The sequence below is a fragment of the Triticum dicoccoides genome, chromosome 5B (assembly GCF_002162155.2).
Source record: "Triticum dicoccoides isolate Atlit2015 ecotype Zavitan chromosome 5B, WEW_v2.0, whole genome shotgun sequence".
Lineage (NCBI taxonomy): Eukaryota > Viridiplantae > Streptophyta > Magnoliopsida > Poales > Poaceae > Triticum > Triticum dicoccoides.
The window spans coordinates 716556209-716567993 of record NC_041389.1 but is presented as its reverse complement, the minus strand read 5'-3'; positions in this window follow the sequence as shown (position 1 = coordinate 716567993).

The window sequence follows — 11785 nt, the reverse complement described above, 5'->3', positions numbered from 1 at the left end:
GGGACCGCCTGCTCCCGCCTCCCACGGCTGGCTGTGATCTTCCCCGACTCCTGTTCATTCCCGTCCGAGGCCTCACCATCGTCCTCCACGCTCGCCGCGGCGCCGCCCTCCGGTGTTGTCAACATGGTCAACAACCGAGAGGAATAAGGAGATGACTGTACATGGTGAGGATGACAGTAGGGACCCAGCAGCGCGCGCAGTAATTTTGTTTTTTCGGGACGGAGAAGGGTATCGGTGAAGGAAATATGCCCTAGAGGCAATAATAAAGTTATTATTTATTTCCTTATATCATGATAAATGTTTATTATTCATGCTAGAATTGTATTAACCGGAAACATAATACATGTGTGAATACATAGACAAACATAGTGTCACTAGTATGCCTCTACTTGACTAGCTCGTTTATCAAAGATGGTTATGTTTCCTAGCCATGGACAAAAGAGTTGTCATTTGATTAATGGGATCACATCATTGGGAGAATGATGTGATTGACTTGACCCATTCCGTTAGCTTAGTACTTGATCGTTTAGTATGTTGTTATTGCTTTCTTCATGACTTATACATGTTCCTATAACTATGAGAAATATGCAACTCCCGTTTACCGGAGGAACACTTTGGGTGCTACCAAACGTCACAACGTAACTGGGTGATTATAAAGGAGTACTACAGGTGTCTTCAAAGGTACATGTTGGGTTGGCATATTTCGAGATTAGGTTTTGTCACTCCGATTGTCGGAGAGGTATCTCTGGGCCCTCTCGGTAATGCACATCATTTAAGCCTTGCAAGCATTGTAACTAATGAGTTAGTTGCGGGATGATGTATTACGGAACGAGTAAAGAGACTTGCCGGTAACGAGATTGAACTAGGTATTGGATACCAACGATCGAATCTCGGGCAAGTAACATACCGATGACAAAGGGAACAACGTTTGTTGTTATGCTGTTTGACCGATAAAGATCTTCGTAGAATATGTAGGAGCCAATATGGGCATCCAGGTTCCGCTATTGGTTATTGACCAAGAATAGTTCTAGGTCATGTCTACATAGTTCTCGAACCCGTAGGGTCCGCACGCTTAAGGTTTCGATGACAGTTATATTATGAGTTTATGAGTTTTGATGTACCGAAGGAGTTCGGAGTCCCGAATGAGATCGGGGACATGACGAGGAGTCTCAAAATGGTCGAGACATAAAGATCGATATATTGGACGACTATATTCGGAGTTCGGAAAGGTTCCGAGTGATTCGGGTATTTTTCGGAGTACCGGAGAGCTACGGGAATTCGCCGGGGAGTATATGGGCCTTATTTACGGGAATAGAGGAGAGAGGCCGAAAGGAAGGAGGCGCACAGCCCCCCTCTAGTCCGAATTGGACAAGGGGTGTGGCCCCCCTTTCCTTCCTCCTCTCCCCCTCTTTCCCCCCTTCTCCTACTCCAACAAGGAAGGAGGGAGTCCTACTCCCGGTGGGAGTAGGACTCCCCTTGGCGCGCCCCCTCCTAGGCCGGCCGCACCTCCCCCCTCCCTCCTTTATATACGGGGGCAGGGGGCACCCCATAACACAAGTTGATCTACGGATCGTTCCTTAGCCGTGTGCGGTGCCCCCCTCCACCATATTCCACCTCGGTCATATCGTCGCGAAGCTTAGGCGAAGCCCTGCGCCGGTAGAACATCATCGTCGTCACCACGCCGTTGTGCTGACGGAACGCATCCCCGAAGCTTTGCTGGATCGGAGCCCGGGGATCGTCATCGAGCTGAACGTGTGCTGAACTCGGAGGTGCCGTACGTACAGTGCTTGGATCGGTCGGATCGTGAAGACGTACGACTACATCAACCGCGTTGTGCTAATGCTTCCGCTTACGGTCTACGAGGGTACGTGGACAACACTCTCCCCTCTCGTTACTATGTCATCACCATGATCTTGCATGTGCGTAGGAAATTTTTTGAAATTACTACGTTCCCCAACAGTGGCATCCGAGCCTAGGTTTTATGCGTTGATGTTATATGCACGAGTAGAACACAAGTGAGTTGTGGGCGATACAAGTCATACTGCTTACCAGCATATCATACTTTGGTTCGGCGGTATTGTGAGATGAAGCGGCCCGGACCGACATTACGCGTACGCTTACGCGAAACTGGTTTCACCGTTACGAGCACTTGTGCTTAAAGGTGGCTGGCGGGTGTCTGTCTCTCTCACTTTAGCTGAATCGAGTGTGGCTACGCCCGGTCCTTGCGAAGGTTAAAACAGCACTAACTTGACGAACTATCGTTGTGGTTTTGATGCGTAGGTAAGAACGGTTCTTGCTAAGCCCGTAGCAGCCACGTAAAATTTGCAACAACAAAGTAGAGGACGTCTAACTTGTTTTTGCAGGGCATGTTGTGATGTGATACGGTCAAGACGTGATGCTATATTTTATTGTATGAGATGATCATGTTTTGTAACCGAAGTTATCGGCAACTGGCAGGAGCCATATGGTTGTCGCTTTATTGTATGAAATGCAAACGCCCTGTAATTGCTTTACTTTATCACTAAGCGGTAGCGATAGTCGTAGAAGCAATAGATGGCGTAACGACAAAGATGCTACGATGGAGATCAAGGTGTCGCGCCGGTGACGATGGTGATCACGACGCTGCTTCGAAGATGGAGATCACAAGCACAAGATGATGATGGCCATATCATATCACTTATATTGATTGCATGTGATGTTTATCCTTTATGCATCTTATCTTGCTTTGATTAACGGTAGCATTTTAAGATGATCTCTCACTAATTATCAAGAAGTCTTGTCCCTGAGTATGCACCATTGCGAAAGTTCTTCGCGCTGAGACACCATGTGATGATCGGGTGTGATAGGCTCTATGTTCAAATACAACGGGTGCAAAACAGTGGCACACGCGGAATATTCAGGTTAAACTTGACGAGCCTAGCATATACAGATATGGCCTCGGAACACGAAGACCGAAAGGTCGAACGTGAATCATATAGTAGATATGATCAACATAGTGATGTTCACCATTGAAACTACTCCATCTCACGTGATGATCGGACATGGTTTAGTTGATTTGGATCACGTAATCACTTAGATGACTAGAGAGATGTCTGTCTAAGTGGGAGTTCTTAAGTAATATGATTAATTGAACATAAATTTATCATGAACTTAGTCATGGTAGTATTTTGCAAATTATGTTGTAGATCAATAGCTTGCGTTGTTGCTTTCATATGTTTATTTTAATATGTTCCTAGAGAAAATTGTATTGAAAGATGTTAGTAGCAATGATACGGATTGGATCCGTGATTTGAGGTTTATCCTCATTGCTGCATAAAAGAATTATGTCCCTAATGCACCGCTAGATGACAGACCTATTGCAGGAGCAGATGCAGACGTTATGAACGTTTGGCTAGCTCAATATGATGACTACTTGATAGTTTTGTGCACCATGCTTTATGGCTTAGAATCGGGACTTCAAAAATGTTTTGAACGTCATGGACCATATGAGATGTTCCAGGAGTTGAAGTTAATATTTCAAGAAAATACCCGAGTTGAGAGATATGAAGTCTCCAACAAGTTCTATAGCTAAAAGATGGAGGAGAATCGCTCAACTAATGAGCATGTGCTCAGATTGTCTGGGTACTACAATCGCTTGAATCATGTGGGAGTTAATCTTCCAGATAAGATAGTGATTGACAGAATTCTCTAGTCACCACCACCAAGTTAGTAGAACTTCGTGATGAACTATAATGCAAGGGATGACGAAAACGATTCTCGAGCTCTTCGTGATGCTGAAATCGACGAAGGTAGAAATCAAGAAAGAGCATCAAGTGTTGATGATTGACAAGACCACTAGTTTCAAGAAAAGGGCAAAGGGAAAGAAAGGGAACTTCAAGTAGAATGACAAGCAAGTTGTCACTCCCGCGAAGAAGCCCACAGCTGGACCAAAGCCTGAAACTGAGTGCTTACACTGCAAAGTAAATGGTCACTGGAAGCGGAAATGCCCTGAATATTTGGTGAATAAGAAGGATGGCAAAGTGAACAAGGGTATATATTTGATATACAGGTTATTGATGTGTGCCTTACTAGTGTTTATAGTAGCCCCTGAGTATTTGATACTTGTTCAGTTGCTAACATTAGTAACTCGAAACAGGAGTTATATAAACAGAGACTAGTTGAAGGGGAAGTGACGATGAGTGTTGGAAGTAGTTCCAAGATTGATATGATCATCATCGCACACTCCCTATACTTTTGGGATTAGTGTTAAACCTAAATAAATGTTATTTGGCGTTTGCGTTGAGCATGAATATGATTTGATCATGTTTATTGCAATACGGTTATTCATGTAAGTTAGAGAATAATTATTGTTCTGTTTACATGAATAAAACCTTCTATGGTCATACACCCAATGAAAATGGTTTGTTGGATCTCGATCGTAGTGATACACATATTCATAATGTTGAAACCAAAAGATGCAAAGTTAATAATGATAGTGCAACTTATTTGTGGCACTGCCATTTGGGTCATATCGGTGTAAAGCGCATGAAGAAACTCCATAAAGATGGATTTTTGAAATCACTTGGTTATGAATCATTTGATGCTTGCGAACCGTGCCTTTTGGGCAAGATGACTGAAACTCCGTTCTCCGGAACAATGGAACGAGCTACTGACTTGATGGAAATAATACATACCGATGTATACGGTCCAATGAGTGTTGATGGTTGTGGCGGGTATCATTATTTTCTGACCTTCACAAGATGAATTGAGTAGATATGAGTATATCTACTTAATGAAGCACAAGTCTGAAACATTTGAAAAGTTCAAAGAATTTCAGAGTGAAGTGGAGAATCATCGTAACAAGAAAATAAAGTTTCTGCAATTTGATCGTGGAGACAAATATTTGAGTTACGAGTTTGGTCTTCAATTAAAAACAATGTGGAATAGTTTCACAAACTCATGCCACCTGGAACACCACAGCTTAATGGTGTGTCCGAACGTCATAACAGTACTTTATTGGATATAGTGCAATCTATGATGTCTCTTACCGATTTACCACTATCGTTTTGGGGTTATACATTAGAGACAGCTGCATTCACGTTAAAAGGGCACCATCGAAATCCGTTGAGACGACACCATATGAACTATGGTTTAGCAGTAAACCTAAGCTGTCATTTCTTAAAGTTTGGAGTTGCGATGCTTATATGAAAAAGGTTTTCAACTTGATAAGCTCGAACCCAAATCAGAGAAGTGCGTCTTCATAGAATACCCAAAGGAAACTGTTGGGTACACCTTCTATCACAGATCCGAAGGCAAAACATTCGTTGCTAAGAATGGATCCTTTCTAGAGAAGGAGTTTCTCTCGAAAGAAGTGAGTGGGAGGAAAGTAGAGCTTGATAAGGTAATTTGTACCTTCTCCCGAATTGGAAAGTAGTTCATCACAGAAATCAGTTCCAGTGATTCCTACACCAATTAGTGAAGAAGCTAATTATGATGATCATGAAACTTCAGATCAAGTTACTACAGACCCTCGTAGGTCTTCCAAAGTACAGTCCGCATCAGAGTGGTACGGTAATCCTGTTCTGAAAGTCATGTTACTAGACCATGATAAACCTACGAACTATGAGGAAGCGATGATGAGCCCAGATTCCGCGAAATGGCTTGATGCCATGAAATCTGAGATATGATCCATGTATGAGAACAAAGTGTAGACTTTGATTGACTTGCCCGATGATCGGTGAGTCATTAAGAATAAATGGATCTTCAAGAGGAAGACGGACGCTGATAGTAGTGTTACTATCTAGAAAGCTAGAATTGTCGCAAAAGGTTTTCGACAAGGTCAAAGTGTTGACTACGATGAGAGTTTCTCACTCGTATCTATGCTTAAGTCTGACTGAATCATGTTAGCAATTGCCGCATTTTTATGAAATCTGGCAAATGGATAGACAAAACTGCATTCCTTAATGGATTTATTTAAGAAGAGTTGTATATGATGCAACCAGAAGGTTTTGTCAATCCTAAAGGTGTTAACAAAATGTGCAAGCTCCAGCGATCCATCTATGGACTGGTGCAAGCATCTCGGAGTTGGAATATACGCTTTGATGAGTTGATCAAAGCATATAGTTTTATACAGACTTGCGGTGAAGCCTGTATTTACAAGAAAGTGAGTGGGAGCACTACAGCATTTCTGATAATTATATGTGCAAGACATATTGTTGATTGGAAATGATATAGAATTTCTGGATAGCATAAAAGGATACTTGAATAAAAAAATTCAATGAAAGACCTCGGTGAAGCTGCTTACACATTGAGCATCACAATCTATATAGATAGATCAAGACGCTTGATAAGATTTTTCCAATGAGTACATACCTTGAGGCAATAATAAAGTTATTATTTATTTCCTTATATCATGATAAATGTTTATTATTCATGCTAGAATTGTATTAATCGGAAACATAATACATGTGTGAATACATAGACAAACATAGTGTCACTAGTATGCCTCTACTTGACTAGCTCGTTTATCAAAGATGGTTATGTTTCCTAGCCATGGACAAAAGAGTTGTCATTTGATTAACGGGATCACATCATTGGGAGAATGATGTGATTGACTTGACCCATTCCGTTAGCTTAGTACTTGATCGTTTAGTATGTTGCTATTGATTTCTTCATGACTTATACATGTTCCTATAACTATGAGAAATATGCAACTCCCGTTTACCGGAGGAACACTTTGGGTGCTACCAAACGTCACAACGTAACTGGGTGATTATAAAGGAGTACTACAGGTGTCTCCAAAGGTACATGTTGGGTTGGCGTATTTCGAGATTAGGTTTTGTCACTCTGATTGTCGGAGAGGTATCTCTGGGCCCTCTCGGTAATGCACATCACTTAAGCCTTGCAAGAATTGTAACTAATGAGTTAGCTGCCGGATGATGTATTACGGAACGAGTAAAGAGACTTGCCGGTAACGAGATTGAACTAGGTATTGGATACCGACGATCGAATCTCGGGCAAGTAACATACCGATGACAAAGGGAACAACGTATGTTGTTATGCGGTTTGACCGATAAAGATCTTCGTAGAATATGTAGGAGCCAATATGGGCATCTAGGTTCCGCTATTGGTTATTGACCAAGAATAGTTCTAGGTCATGTCTATATAGTTCTCGAACCCGTAGGGTCCGCACGCTTAAGGTTTCGATGACAGTTATATTATGAGTTTATGAGTTTTGATGTACCTAAGGAGTTCGGAGTCCCGGATGAGATCGGGGACATGACGAGGAGTCTCAAAATGGTCGAGACGTAAAGATCGATATATTGGACGACTATATTCGGAGTTCGGAAAGGTTCCGAGTGATTCGGGTATTTTTCGGAGTACCGGAGAGTTACGGGAATTCGCCGGGGAGTATATGGGCCTTATTGGGCCATACGGGAATAGAGGAGAGAGGACGAAAGGAAGGAGGCGCGCAGCCCCCCTCTAGTCCGAATTGGACAAGGGGTGCGGCCCCCCTTTCCTTCCTCCTCTCCCCCTCTTTCCCCCCTTCTCCTACTCCAACAAGGAAGGAGGGAGTCCTACTCCCGGTGGGAGTAGGACTCCCCTTGGCGCGCCCCCTCCTAGGCCGGCCGCACCTCCCCCCTCCCTCCTTTATATACGAGGGCAGGGGGGCACCCCATAACACAAGTTGATCTACGGATCGTTTCTTAGCCGTGTGCGGTGCCCCCCTCCACCATATTCCACCTCGGTCATATCGTCGCGAAGCTTAGGCGAAGCCCTGCGCCGGTAGAACATCATCATCGTCACCACGCCGTCGTGCTGACATAACTCATCCCCGAAGCTTTGCTGGATCGGAGCCCGGGGATCGTCATCGAGCTGAACGTGTGATGAACTCGGAGGTGCCGTACGTACGGTGCTTGGATCGGTCGGATCGTGAAGACGTACGACTACATCAACCGCTTGTGCTAACGCTTCCGCTTACGGTCTACGAGGGTACGTGGACAACACTCTCCAATCTCGTTGCTATGTCATCACCATGATCTTGCGTGTGCGTAGGAAATTTTTTGAAATTACTACGTTCCCCAACAATCGGGACCCGTGGCCTGTCTAGCCCAGGCTTTTATTTCATATGTTTAGCACATGACCAGCCCAGTTTGTTTCTTTCCTTTCTGAAAAATGGCTAGCCGGCTATTTTGTTTTTTGCAGAATAACCAACATAGGCCTACTTGCTTTTCTACGCCCTGCTGGGCCGGAAATCTTTCAAGACGAGGAGGGATGCATTTTGCCCAGAAAATGGGCTATAAGTAATAAGAAATGGGTTATAAGTAATAAGAAATGGGCTATAAGTAATAATAAATGGGCTATAAGTAATAATAAATGGGCTGTAAAATGAAAAAAATACAGCAAACAGGCAATTAGTTCCCAAATACTGTTTTCTTTTGGATTTTGATATTTTAAATTTCATTGTTTTTATGCGGGTAAAATTTCATTGAATTTAAATTAAGGTATATTTAGATTTAAAATTAATTTGAATCCGGCTAGAAATTTCGGGTTGTATGCTGTTTGGGACAGATTTGGAGGCTGACTTGTGGGTCTACTAGATTGACGTGTACTTTGGCTTTGTCAACTTAGTCCACAAACGATTCTAGCAGCAGTGACCGTTGGATGTTAATCCAACGGCCGTGTTGTTTCTTCAATATCTGATCTTCTTGCTCCAGCCGCCCAAACCAGCTTCGGTGGGACTGCCTGCTCCTGCCTCCCGTGGCCGGCTGTGCTGCCGCACAGGCCGCACCGCCCCACCCTACTTCATTGCTGGCCAGACCATTCCTCTACTCACCCACACCTCCTGTTATTTTCCGGCAACGGCAGCCGGACCAGTAAACCCTCATACTCCCCATCGTGTCGGCAACCATTGCTGAGTCTTGCCGGGCTCCGTGTCGTTCCCTTCCTAGGCCTTGTCGTCGTCCACCGCCATGGTGCTCTCGGCGCGGCCTGGTCAACGTGGTCAACGAACGACATCCATCGGTCGTGGACTGTACGCGCAAAATAATGATTCCTCCACCTGACAGCTGGGACCCACCAGAAGGGCCTCTGTATTTCGCAAAAAAACGTTCCCCCCGCTGACATGTCGGACCCGCCAGCTATATCTTCGCACGCAAGGAAGTGCCTCCTTATTACGCACAAAAAAATGAATACCCACCCTGCTAGATGGGACCCACCATAGTGGGAGGATGACTTGTGGGCCAACTAAGTTGACGGGGACGGAGGGCTTTGTCAACTTAGTCAATATGAACGATTCTAGCTCCAGTGACCGTACGATGTCCATCCAACGGCCATAGTGCTTCTTCAACCTCTGGTCTTCTTGCTCCAGCCGCCCAAAGCAGCGCCGGTCGTGCCGCGTGCTCCTGCCTCTCGTGGCCGGCTGTGATGCCGCGAAGGCCTCACCGCCCCCTACTACTCCCACCGTTGGCCCAGGGTATCCCTCTACTCACCCACACCCCCTGTTATTCTGCGGCGATGGCAGCCTCACACCGCAGCCGAACCAGTGAACCCTCGTACTCCTCTCCGCGTGGGCTACCACTGTTGCGTCTTCCGCGGCTCCGCGTCGTCCCCTTCCTAGGCCTCGCCGTCGTCCAGACCATCGCCCTGGTGCTCTCGGCGTGGTGTGGTCAACATGGTCAACGACCGACTTCCATCGAAAGAGTACTGTACGTGGAGAGGCTGACAGCTGGGTCCAGGCGGCCGCAAGGAAGTGCCTCCTTATTACGCGCAAAATAATTATTCCTCCACCTGACAGCAGGGACCCACCGGACGGGCCACCTTATTTCGCGAAAAAAACGTTTCCCCCCTGACTGCTGGGACCCACCGGACGGGCCAGCGTATTTCACGAAAAAAAAACGTTCCCCGCGCTGTCAGCTCAGACCCACCGGAAGTGCCTCCTTATTACGCACAAAAAAATGAATACTCCCCTTGCTAGCTGGGACCCACCATGGTGGAAGGCTGACTTGTGGGCCTACTAAGTTGACTGGGACGGGGGCCTTTGTCAACTTTAGTCAATATGAACGATTCTAGCTCCAGTGACCGTACGATGTCCATCCAACGGCCGTAGTGCTTCTTCAACCTCTCGTCTTCTTGCTCCAGCCGCTCAAAGCAGCGCCGGTCATGCCGCATGCTCCTGCCTCCCGTGGTCGGTTGTGCTGCCGCGGAGGCGTCACCGCCCCCTACTATTCCCACCGCTGGCCAGGCCCTGCGACGACGGCAGCCTCACACCGCAGCCGAACCAGTGAACCCTCGTACTCCTCTCCGCGCGGGCTTCCACTGCCGCGTCTTCCCCGGCTCCCCGTCGTCTCCTTCCTAGGCCTCGCCGTCGTCCACCGCCCTGGTGCTCTCGGCGCAGCGTGGTCAATGTGGTCAAGGAACGACTTCCATTGGACATGGACTATACGTGGAGAGGCTGACAGTTGGGTCCACGGCCGCAACAAGGAAGTGCCTCCTTATTACGCGGAAAATAATGATTCCTCCACCTGACAGTAGGGACCCATCGGACGGGCCACTGTATTTCGCAAAAAAAATGTTTCCCCCTGACTCCTGGGACCCGCCAGCTACATCTTCGCACGCAAGGAAGTGCGTCCGGGCAAAAAAAAAACGATTCGCCCCCCTGATCGCTGGGACCCACCAGCGACACCTTCGCAAGCAAGGAAGTGCGTCCGGGCAAAAAAAATATTCGCCCCCCTAACTGCTGGGACCCACCAGCTACATCTTCGCACGCAAGGAAATGCGTCCGGGCAAAAAAAACAAAACGATTCGCCCCCCTGACTGCTGGGACCCACCAGCTACATCTTTGCACGCAAGGAAGTGCCTGACAGTCGGGACCCACCTGGTCGAAGCGTACGTAGCGTTGTCATTCTGGTCGCGAACGTGTACGTACATATATACTGGTGGATGTAGAGGCACGCACGTGTCATAGTAGAGGCACGCACGTAGCATGTACACGTACGTACAGCGGCGACAGTGCAAGAAAGAAAATACGGTCACGTACGTACATACGAGCAGGGTCTCTAACGCCTATCGCGCATACGTACATGGTTGGGTCAGAACGGAGAAACAGCGGTCGTCGTGTTCATGGGGAGCCAACCGGCTGGGTCGGAATGGAATGCGTGGTCGTGTTCATCGGGAGGGCTTGGACGGAACAAGCGATGGAAACAAGGCCTGGCGTACCGCACAACAGAGGAAACGGCCTTCTGTTCGACCGGCCACGTTCGAAACGGGGTCTTGTTGATCGGGAGGGGCCTGGTGTATCGCAAAACGGAGGAAACGGACATCCTACGGTCGAAACGGGGGTCCTGTTGATCGGGAGGGGTGTGGCGTACCGCAAAACGGACGAAACAGACTTGTGTTGGAGCGCTATGGTCGAAACGGGGGTCCTGTTCATCAGGAGGGGTGTGGCTACCGCAAAACGGACGAAACGGACTTGTGTTGGAGCACTACGGTCGAAACGGGAGGGGAGGGGTGTGGCGTACCGCAAAACGGGACTCCACAGGATACTGTTCATCTCCACCGTCGACCTCCTCCAGCCTCCATGGGCTACCATCGACCTCCTCCAGCCTCCACGGGCTCCTGTTCATCCAGCCTCCACCGCGCGCTACTCCACCGGCTACTGTTCAACCACCCCTCCACGGGCACCCCTCCATCGTCTAATGTTCATCCAGCCCTCCACACCACGGGGTCCTGTTCAACCACCCCTCCACGGCCACCCCTCCACCGTCTACTGTTCATCTAGCCCTCCACACCACGGGTTCCTGTTCAT